At 41.8% G+C, this 11,540-nt stretch overlaps 1 long non-coding RNA gene across 1 annotated transcript in view; it reads left to right on the top strand.

Annotated features, from left to right (window-relative positions):
• The first annotated feature begins 2,200 nt into the window (after nt 1-2,200).
• LOC111812670 overlaps nt 2,201-11,540 on the top strand; it is a 12,946-nt gene continuing 3,606 nt past the window's right edge. The window contains exons 1-2 of the long non-coding RNA XR_002818108.1: nt 2,201-2,290; nt 3,389-3,399. This is a non-coding gene — a long non-coding RNA (uncharacterized LOC111812670). The remainder of the gene's footprint in view (nt 2,291-3,388; nt 3,400-11,540) is intronic.

Below are 11,540 nucleotides of genomic sequence, written 5' to 3'. Positions count from 1 at the left end.
GCCTGTTCCCCCAGAGAATTGCAGAACCTAAGGAGCCTTAGCATTCCAATGCCTGGTGTAAATAAGTGTGGCTCAACCAGAGTGCATCTGGTCACACTTTGCTTGCATTCAAGTTCTCCAAAGGCTTATCACCTCAAGGACAGCTTGGCTCAGTCTCAGACAATGATTTATTCTTCCTGCTCACCGTAGCCTGGACCTCCTTGTTATATGATCGTAACCCCAATTAGCTTGAATAAGAGAAACTCTGCCTAGCAATGTATGACAAGAAACGTGTAAGCACTGTAGAATATTCTGTTATCTGTTTTTTGTACTTCCTCCTAAAATCCTAAATAGGTATCTGTTTTACTCCAAGACAGGGCTGGTGATTTGGCCCTCAGTATCCCCCAGCCTGTTAGCCTTCCCAAGTTCCCCAGGGCTGTGTCATCTCTCTGGTTTGATCCTGAGTTTCTCAGCAAGTTGGCCAAGCCATATATAATGCACATAATCTTAGAATTTCAGTGACTGAGGCAGAAGGGTGACAAGTTTGAACCCAGCCTGGGCAAATTAGCAATTTAGCAAAACCATATCTCAAAATAAAACATAAAAATGGGCAGAATTTGGGATTAAAATGAGGGGTATTTGCACTACAGAAGTCCTGCCAAAAATTCAGCTTACTCAAAGGTCGAGAGCTTGTTTCAGGCTTCCCAATTCTACTGGTTGCTCACTATGTGTATCTGGATGCCAGCATCCCACAGTGTTGATATTCCCAGGATTGTAGTCCTTTTATGGTGGGGTGGGGAGGATTGAAGAGAGACAGAGGACAAAGCAGAGAAATTCATGAAGAGAAATATTTTAGAAGAAAGTCTGGAGGAGAAAGGAGGATCACCAAAACCTTGAGGACAAGCGCAGGAGGAGAGGACAGGAAGGAAAGAATGAAGGGGGAAGAAAAAAAATATTAAGGCTAACCAGAAAGACTGGAGACAATGCACTTACTTGAAAATATCAATAAATCAAGAGGGAGTTGGGCAAAGAGAACAAAGATGAACAAAACAAAACAAACAATATAAATAAAAACATAAAAAAAAAAAAAACTAGCACCAACACCAACAAAAAATCAACCAGTCAGAAAAAGGAAAGTGAAACAAAGAAACAATGAAAAGAAAAAGTACTCCTCTGGTGTCCACGGTTCTGTGTTCGTGTCCGGCGAGGGCCTGCATGTGTGCTGGCTAACCGCACCAAGTCTGCAGTAGGGTGCAGGGCTCATCTTGGCCTGGAGCTGTGGCTGTGGCACCGTCCTCAGCCAGCAACTTCTGTGTGTCCCCCAGAGGTGCACTTGCGTCTCCTTACCCTGTTTGTCTCTGTGTCGCTCTCCCAGTTGCAGAGACGCGTGCAGACAGAGATGGCCTGAGGCACGTCTCTTCTCTCTCACTGCCTGTTGCAGAGGTGGAAGTGATGTTGGCAGTCTCACCATTCCTGCAACAGAGGAGACGTGCAAAGGCTGCTCACCCCCACTTCAGTCTCTTCGCAGTGGGGGGTCCCGACCCCCACTTGCTGTTCCACCTCAGCCCAAGGCTGCTGAAATCCACACAGTCAGCATCCCGCTCTCACACCACTGGTCTCCGGGCAGGAGGGGCCCTGCCGTCACTCACTTCCTTCACCACCACTGCTGCTGCAGTCCCTAATCGGATTGACGCTAGGGGTTCTAGTTAGCCACTTTGTAGTAATTTTGAAAATCAAGAAGTGTGGGACTGGGGAGATAGCTCAGCAAATAAAATGTGCATCCCTCAAATTTGTTCTTCCTTTATTGAGATTGTTTTGAGTTTTGAAATAAGATCACCTACATATGATTTAGGGGATTTCTTTATTAATTTCCACAAAAATATCACTTGGGGGCTGGTGAGCTAGCTCAGTGGACTAAGCACCTGCTTAGGCAAGTGCAGGCACCAGGGTTCGACCCCCGGCACCATATGCCATGCTGGCCCTGCCCCCAGGTGTGCTGAGCTGACCACCGAGACTGGGCATGGTGACACATGCCTATAATCCCAGACTGGGGAGGCTGAAACAGGAGAATCACTGAGTCCCAGCTGAATAGTGAACCCTGTACTAAATAATACATATATGCATATATATACACATATATAATTTATATTATATAGGGATTGCATTTAATCTATAGATTAATTTGTGGTGTATTGTAATTTTGTTTCTTTTTTTATTTTTATTTTTTGGCAGAACTGGGGATTGAACTCAAGCCCTTGCACTTGCCAGGGTAGTGCTTATTCCACAGAGCCATGCCCCTGGCCCTTATATTGTCATTATAATGTGGGGTTTTTTTTGCTCTGAATGCCTTCAGGGCAGGTTTGGTTGGCTTGAGTTGTGGGGATTGAACCACAGCAACCTGAGCCTGACTGCTTTGTTGAAGCAGCCACTTAAAGAACTGAACTAAGGGGCAGGCCCCCAGTCATTTTAATGTTAAGGCTTTTAACCTATGAACATACAATGCCTTTCCTTTAAGTTAGATTTTTTTTTTTTTTTTTTTTTTTTTTTTTTTTTTTTTTTTTTTTTTTTTTTTTTTTTTTTTTTTTTTGCAGAACCAGGGATTGAATTTAGGCCCTTGCCAGGCAAGCACTTATTCTACTGAGCTATCTTCCCGGACCTTAGATTTTCTTTTTTACATGCTTTTCTCTTTAGTTTTCAGAGTTTGTATCCTTTTTTTTCTCATTAAACTTAGTTTTGATGGGTCTCAAAGTTCTGTGACAAATTTTTGGTCAAGTTGTTTCCATTAAAACATATTGATTTTAAAAACTAATAACTTAAAAACTGCCACACACACACACACACACACACACACACACACACACAATGGTCCACAAAACATTTTCCTTTCCATCTGAAGTTTTTACAATACATTGCTATCATTGAACAGTCTTTCACTATTAAACTTAAATGGCCAATTGGGAGAAACAGTTCTGAGACTGGTCTTCCGCCACTGATTAAGGCTGGGGTGGCAGGTGTTAGAGATAACATTAGCCTTGCTGAGCTTTCTGGGCAGACTTGGTGACCTTGCCAGCTCCAGCAGCATTCTTGTCCACAGCTTTGATGACACCCATAGAAACTGTCTCATATCACGAACAGTGAAACAACCCAGAGGTAGATGGGGAAGCTCTTGACGCACGTGAGCATGCCTGGAACCACGTCAACAATGGCAGCACCACCAGATTTCAAAAACGTGGGCCTGTCTTCCAGCTTCTTACTGGACCAGCATTCAATGTTTTCTTTCAGCTCAGCAAATTTGCAAGCAATGTGAGCTGTGTGATAGTCCAGGACAGGGGCATAGCCAGCACTGATCTGGCTGGGATGGTTCAGGATTATCACCTAAGCAGTGAAACCAGCTGCTTCCACTGATGAGTCATTTTTGCTGTCACGTGCATCATTGCCACACAGACATCTTTGACAGATATGTTCTTGACGTTGAAGCCCACATTGTCCCCAGTAAGAGCTTCACTCAAAGCTTCATGGTGCATTTCAACAGACTTGACTTCAGTTGTGACACTGACTGCAGCAAAGGTGACCACCATGCCAGGTTTGAGAACACCAGTCTCTACTCAGCCCAGAGGGATAGTACCAATGACACCAATTTTGTAGACATCCTGGAAGGGCAGCCCCAAAGGCTTGTCAATTGGGCGAGTGGGTGGGAGGATGCAATCCAAAGCTTCAAGCAGTGTGGTTCCGCTGGCATTGCTATCTTTATGAGTGACCTTCCATCCTTTGAACCAAAGCATTTTAGCACTTGGCTCCAGCATGTTGTCACCATTCCAACCAGAAATTGGCACAAAAGCTACTGTGTCAGGGTTGTAGCCGATTTTCTTAATGTAGGTGCTGACTTCCTTAACAATTTTGTTGTGTTTCTTCTGGCTGTATGGTGGCTCTGTGGAATCCATTTTGTTAACTCCAACAATTAGTTGTTTCACACCCAGTGTGTAAGCCAGAAGGGCGTGCTCACGGGTCTGCCCATTTTGGAGATACCAGGTTTGAATTCACCAACCAGCAGCAACAATCAGTCAGCCTGAGATGTGCCTGTCATCATGTTTTTGATGAGTCTCTGTGTCCAGGGGCGTCAATGACGGTCACGTAATACTTGCCGGTCTCAAATTTCCACAGGGAGATGTCAATGGTGAGACCACGCTCACATTCACGCTCAGCTTTCAGCTTGCTCAAGACCCAGGCATACTTGAAGGAGCCCTTCCCCACCTCAGCAGCCTCCTTCTCAAATTTTTCAATGGCACTTTTGTTGGTGCCACTGCATTTGCAGATCACATGGTGGTGGACTTGCCAGAGTCCAGGTGTCCGATGATGACGATATTAATGTGAGTCTTTTCCTTTTCCATGTTGGCTTTGATTTAGTGGTGGTTTTCACTACACCTGTGCTCTCATGACAAACCTGTTGTGAAAAAGCCAGAGTTCATATTTCATACTTGTTTTGTTACCAATGCATTTCTTAATGCCTTAATGAGAAACTGTACTTTTGAATTGCCAAGGTCATATGATTAAGGCATGAACTAACGGAGCGTACAAAACAGATCCATTCAAACATTCTCTCTCCTTAGAATTTTAGACACTTTCCTTTACAATGCTCCTGTTGAAGGGTGGCATTTAAAATCACAATAGCCTCCTGTGGGAAATGCTAGCAATACAGATCTCAGACATTGTCCAAAGCTACTGAATGAGAATTTCAAACTGATTCATATGCAATTAGCCATCGCAATGCAATTCTATACAGTAGAAGAGGAAGGCAATAGGGCAGCATTCAACATCACTGACTATAAACTCCTGAATCCAAGCCTTAGCAGGCCAAATTAAGAAGTGGCTAATGTTTCTTTCAAATGCTTGAATCGACCTAGTAAATTTTAGAACTTGAGTAAGTCCATTCCAACAATTGTGCATATCAAAGCATTCTTCTTCTTACCCTTGTTTTTATTTTTTAAGGATCTACTCCTAAATATTCTGTTCCACATATTCTTCACAATCTGGGCTGTGATGAGATTTGCTTGCCATGGACTTTAGGACTCCTCTCATCAATCATTGTTGCTTCTAGACCCATAACTAGTCTCAAGTCTAGGAGATTGTGATGGGTGAGGTATAAAGTGTAACCCCTAAGGGAGTGTGTTACATAGCAAATGATCTTCTGAAGTTTTTCCAGTTAATCTAAACAGAAATGTAAGGGATGAGGACATGGCAGTGGTAGAGTTCTTGCTTCATATGCACAAGGCCCTGGGTTCAATCTCCAGAGAGAGAGAGAGAGAGAGAGAGAGAGAGAGAGAGAGAGAGATCTAGAGAATAGTGTGGAAGTGGATAAGTGGACCCTTGATGTCTCAGTTACTCTTCTCTCATTGCTAAGACAAAAATCCAACAGTCAAGGGCCAGGGAGATGGCTCAGTAGAATAAGCGCTTGCCTGGCAAGTGCAAGGGCCTGAGTTCAATCCCCAGTACCCCCCCCCAAAAAAAACAGTCAAACTTAGGGAAAAAAAAGGCATATTTAGCTCACAGTTACTGGAGATTTCAGTCCGTACTTAGCTGGCTCCAAGTCAGAGTGGCACATGGCAGAGAGAAACCTTTCATGGCAGTGGCAAAGAGCAAAAACAAAGTAGCAGCAACAACTGGATACAGAGAGCAAGTCTGTCTCCCCTAAGTTGCATTCAGGCTATCTATCCCATACTGAGTGTAATACTCTCATTCATGTTACCCTGATAACAAAACCAAAGAAGAACCCAACTAAGAAAAAGAACTATAAGCCAATCTCTCTAATGAATATAGATGCAGAAATCCTCAATAAGATACTGGTAAAATGAATATAGCAAATCATCAAGAAGATTACACACCATGACAAACTAGAATTCATCCTATGGATGCAGAGATGGTTCAAGAAATGTAAATCGGGGCCAGGGAGATGGCTCAGTAGGATAAGTGCTTGCCTGGCAAGCGCAAGGCTCTGAGTTCAATCCCCAGTTCCACAAAAAAAAAAAAGGAGAAAGAAATGTAAATCAATAAAAATAATACACCATATTAACAGAGCCAAATGCAAAAACAATATGATCATTTCAATACATGCAGAAAAAGCTTTTGACAAAGTCCAGCACACATTCATGGAAAAATACTATAGAAAATTGGAACATATGGACTTTATCTGTAATCTGATAAAAGCCATCTAGGACAAACCAACAGCCAACATCTTACTAAATTGAGAAGAATTGAAAGCTTTCACTCTAAACTCAGGAACAACACAAGGATTTCATTGTCTTCACTCTTATTAAACATATTTCTGGAAAATTTAACCAAAGAATTAGACAAGAGAGGGCTGGTGAGATGGCTCAGTGGTCTAAAGCACCTACTTAGAACAAGCTTAGCAAAGCACAGGGACCGCGGTTCAATCCCCAGCACCACATGCCAGCCAGCCCTGCCCCCTGGTGGGCTGAGCTGGCCACACACACACACACACACACACACACACACACATAAATAAATAAATAAATAAATAAATAAAATTTAAAAAAAAGAATTAGACAAGAGAAAGAAATAAAGTAAATAGGGTAGAAAGAGAAGTTACATTATCTTTATTTGCACATGACATGATATTCTACACAGAAGACCTGAAAAACTCCACTAAAAGACTTTTAGATTTAATAAGCAAATTCAGTACCATAGTTGGAAACAAAGTAAAGACTCAAAAATCAATAACCTTCCCTTACATGAATAAAACATTTCCTAAGAGAGAAATTAGGAAAACAACACCTTTCACAATAGCATGCAATAAAATAGAATACTTAGAAATCAATCTAATGAAGGAAGTAATGGAAGTCCATATTGAAAACTACAGTACTCTGAAAAAAGAAATCAAAGAAATATCAGAAAATGGAAAGATATCTCTTGCTCTTACATAGGAATAAACCAATGTGGTGATAATGTCCATTCTTCCAAAGCTGTTATACGGATTTAATGCAATTCTGATCCAAATTTCAACAGCATGTCTCACAGAAAACAATCCTAGAATACATTTGAAAAAAAAGAGACTTAAAATAATGTTGTCACATTCTCTGGCTTGAAATTATACTATAAAGCTGCTGTGATTTAAAAAAAAAATGCTAGCAAGATAGCTCAGTGGACAAGTGCCTGCTTAGGCAAGTGCAGGGACAGGGGTTTGATCCCCAGCACAACATGCTCTGCTGGCCCCACCTCCAGGCACTCTGAGCTGGCCACTAAAACTGGGGGTGGTGGTGCACACCTGTAGTCCCAGTTCTGGAAAGGCTGAAAACAAGAGGATCTCTATGAGTCTCAGCTACATAGTAAGACCTCATACAAAAATACATTAAAAGGAAAAAAAAAGTGTGGTACTGGAAAACAAAGAGATCCAAGGCTGAATGAAACATATTAGAAGATGCAGAAACAACTCCAGACATACTCAGCCACTTGATCTTTGAGAAAGTTGCCAAATACATTCATTGAAACAGCCTCTTAAAGTAATGCTGGAAAAACTGGCTTTGCACATTCCACTGGTTAAGATTGGGCCCATATCTTTTACTATGCCTGAAGCCAAAGTTGAAATGGGTCAAAGATCTTAATATTACAACAGAAATATTAAATCGCTTGGAAAATAGAACAGGTAAAACTTTTGGAGTAGGCAGGGTTTATAAAAAACAACAATAACAACAGCAAATGATCACATTAGAACTATAACAAAAAAATCAACAACTGTGCTCTCATCTCATTAAAATCTTTTGGATGAGGAGATGGCTCAGTAGAATAAGTACTTCCCTGGCAAGCACAAGGGCCTGAGCTCAATCCCCAGTTCCACAAAAAAAAAAAAAAAAAAAAAAAAAATCCTTGCACAGCAAGGAAAATCACTAACAGAGTAAAGAAATAACTCTCAATGTGGGAGAAAAGTTTGCCAGTTGTTCTTCAGAAAAAAAATTACTATCAAGAGCATATAAAGAAAAGAAAAAAAAAAAAGGAGCATATAAAGAACTAAAAATTATCAGAGTTCCCAAATTTAAATACCCTATCCAAAAACAGGCATATGCAATGAGTAAGCACTTCTCAAATGAAGTATAAACAGCAAAGAAATATGTAAGAAAACATTCAACATCATAGTCATTCAAGCGATGCAAATTAAAACAATACTTACTCCAGAGTGAATGGCTTCTATGAAGAAAACAACCAATAATAAATGTTGGTAAGGGTGTGGAGGAAAAGGAACCCTTCTCCACTGTTGGTGGAAGTATAGACTGGTACAACCACTGTGGGAATCAGTGTAAAGATTTCTCAGAAAAGTAGGACCAGAGGTTCTGTTTGACCCAGCCATTCATCTCCTGGATATCTTCCCAAAGGAATTAAAAGCATCATATTACAATGATATATGTATGCCTATGTTTATAATGGTGCAGTTTGTAATAGCCAAATCTTGGAAACAGCCCAACTGCCCATCAACAGGTAAATGGATAAAGATGTGTATTTTTTTTAATATAACAGAGTAGTTCTCCACCAGAAAGAAGGATAAGCTCAAGACATTTCAAGGAAAATGGTTACACGTTGAGTCCATAATCTTAAGTGAAATAAACCAGACAAATGTATAAATATTGCACTTTTCTCTATTGTGAGAAACCAAAGTATAAATAAGGACCAAAGTGGATAGCAGGTATAGTGAAATAGGAGGAAAATGTTCAAAGGGGAAGGAAGTCATGAAGAGGAAAGGGAAAAAGGAAAGAAGGAATAAGTAAAAAAATAAATAAATAAGGAAAACACGGAAGCAATGCTTTGTAAACGGGGAGGAGAGGAGTGGCCGAAGGGAGTGAAGGGAGATGCGAGAAGAACGTGTTATACACAGGCAGATTCTCCACGATGAATATGATCATTATGTGTGTCTAAAATGTACCAATAAAATATAATTTTAAAAGAAGAAAGTGTGAGCCAGGAGATTTTTAAAATTGTTCTCAATCTTTTACTTATTTGGTACAGGGTCTCACCGTGTAGCTTGGACTCCTAGCACTGTTCCTGTCTCAGCCTCCCCAGCAGCAGGATTACAGGCGTGTGCCACCACGGAAGGACATCTGATACCGCAGCGTGAGGAGCAACTGCTTTGCGCTTCAGTGAATGCTGTGCAAACTACTAAAGAAAAACTTGTTTTGAAGCTTCCTGGAAATGACCTAAGGGCACCCAACAAATGAAGAAACACCTAATCAAGAAAATCTTGGGCGGGGGATGTAGTTCAATCCCTGGTCAAAAAAAAAAAATCTATAAAACTTTAGGCATGCTCTCTGATTGTTAAGACAAGATGTGCCCCCAGCTGAAGGAGGCAGATTCTACCCCAAACTGCTGGAGCTGGGAGTGCAAGGTTCCTCCTTCCACAGCTCCCCAGCAGAGGACATTTTTTCCCCTCAGGAGCAGGATTTCTAATGCTGTCACCAGCTACCCATGAGTGGGTGAGTGCAGTGAATAGGTGGGGCTTCCACTTCTACTCAGACCCCTGTGGCACGGAGTTTCTCCCTTCGGTTCAGTGTGCTGGTGAGATGGGAGCACTGGTCACCTTCATGAGTTGATGGAGCTATGCCTGCAGATGTTGCCGTGGAATGTGCTAATACAGCAGCCCAGGCTCTCGTGCATGGTGGGAAAGCATTGCCAGCTTATACCTAGTGGGAAGTAGCAAGCAGCTACATTTATTGTAGATCACGGGAAGTTGTGCTCAGGACAAATCTACGCCACCATAAGATAAGGCACAGACAGTGGATTCTGGGGTAACAGAAAAGCACTATAAACTATCGAGCACAAAATGCAACAATAACAAAAATCCAAGGAAAAACTATTTAAAGGATATGCACCTCATCTCGATTGCCCAGAATCTCTGGGTGTGATTGATAGGAATGATTGACAGGTTCTGAGTCATCTTAAGAGGCCTCAACCAAGCATTACTGTTCCAGAATTCATTCTGATCTTAACTATATTTATGGCATGTAGTCATATTTATGAGGTGGGAGTAACGAGATGGGAGAGTGGTAGAGGGGACAAGAAGGTCAGGCTAGGAGACCCAACATGCATCTCTCCTACAGCATCAGAGATCTCTTGCTTCTTTTGTTACTTTTTAAAAACTCTGTTAGGAAAATGGATGTGAGAATAACCATAAAGTACTGTTTAGAATTAAATGGCAGAAAGAGAATGACTCCTACACTCCCTTGTTTCTCGTACTACTAGTTCCTCTTGAAGGCCCTGGTCGCTGAAAATCTTTACTGAGGCAGGAAGATGCATCTTCCACAGATAATTCTGTCTAAAGAGGGGCGATGGTGCTATTTATGTGGAGCCATCCTTACTGATCTATGAGATCAAAGGAATTAAGTTCTTCCTCTGGAGATTTCTTGGTGAACCATGGATGTAAAGGCATTGTCTTATATTGAACTAAGGCTGTTATGGTTTTGAGTTCTGCAAGGGGAGACAATACTATGCAGGACACTTAATTAGAGATTATTTTATAATAGTCACTGTTATGATTTGTGTATAGTTGTCCCCCCACCCCAAAGCCTCATGCAGTCTTGGGGAGGCTCCTGGAGTTTGTGATTGACTATTGTGGGTGTGGATGCTGCACCTGCCCTGGGGCAGGTAATTTGCATTTCAGTGTAAGGAGGAGGGAGAAGCTAGCTGCTGGAGCTGCTGCTACTCCTCCTTGTGCTTCTTGTGCTCTTTGCCTTGCCATGAAAGGTTGCTCTCTGCTCTGTGCTGCTCTGCCTTGGACCCTGCTGAATATGACTGAAACCTCCAGTAACCGTGAGCTAAATGAACCTTTCCTTCTTTTATTTTGAGTGTCAGTATTTGTCCTAGCAATAAGAGAGGAGTAACTAAGATAGTCACCAAATAATTATATACAAAAAGAGTGCAGGAAAATGGTCCACATAATAAAGAACAAATAATCCAGCTGAGGGCCTGCATCCTATGATAATGGCTTGCATGTATACAACTGAAGACCTAGAGCTCATTACAGTGTCTCATGCAGGTCTGTTTCACAGATCTGCATTTGGAAGGCCCAAAGTTTAGTGATTGAAGCTAGAAAGTTTCTTCCAGCAGAATAAAAGATTTGTGCTAGTATGCTGAGGGATGTAAACTGGAGCCAGGAAGCAACACTCAAAGTAAGAACCAGAGCTCCCCCAAAAAGTACCACAGCCATCCTCAGTGAAATGAGATCCCATGTTCCTCTGATGATGAGGAAAGCCAGGTTCCCATCAGGAAAGCTGACATGACAGGCTTTTCCAGGAGACTGAGCTGTGCACCAACTTACACTCTGGAGCAGGAACTGAAGCTTAAAGTGAGGGCTAGAGTTCCCCCAAAGTGAACCAAAAAGACATGCTCAGTGACCACAAAGTCCTGAGCTCGGATTATGAGAACCGTTTAGTTCATCAGGAACTAACATCTCCCAACAGCTTCCCAACAACTTCCAACAGTTTCACTAATAGCCATTCTTCTCCTTCTCCTCCTCCTTCTTCTCTTTTCTCTTTCTCCTCTTCCTTTTCTTCTTCTTCTTCTTC

Source organism: Octodon degus, unplaced genomic scaffold, assembly GCF_000260255.1.
Source record: "Octodon degus isolate 3935 unplaced genomic scaffold, OctDeg1.0 scaffold00136, whole genome shotgun sequence".
NCBI classification, from domain to species: Eukaryota; Metazoa; Chordata; class Mammalia; order Rodentia; family Octodontidae; genus Octodon; species Octodon degus.
Note: the sequence above shows the minus strand (reverse complement) of the source record. Positions and strands in the feature narration are given on the sequence as shown.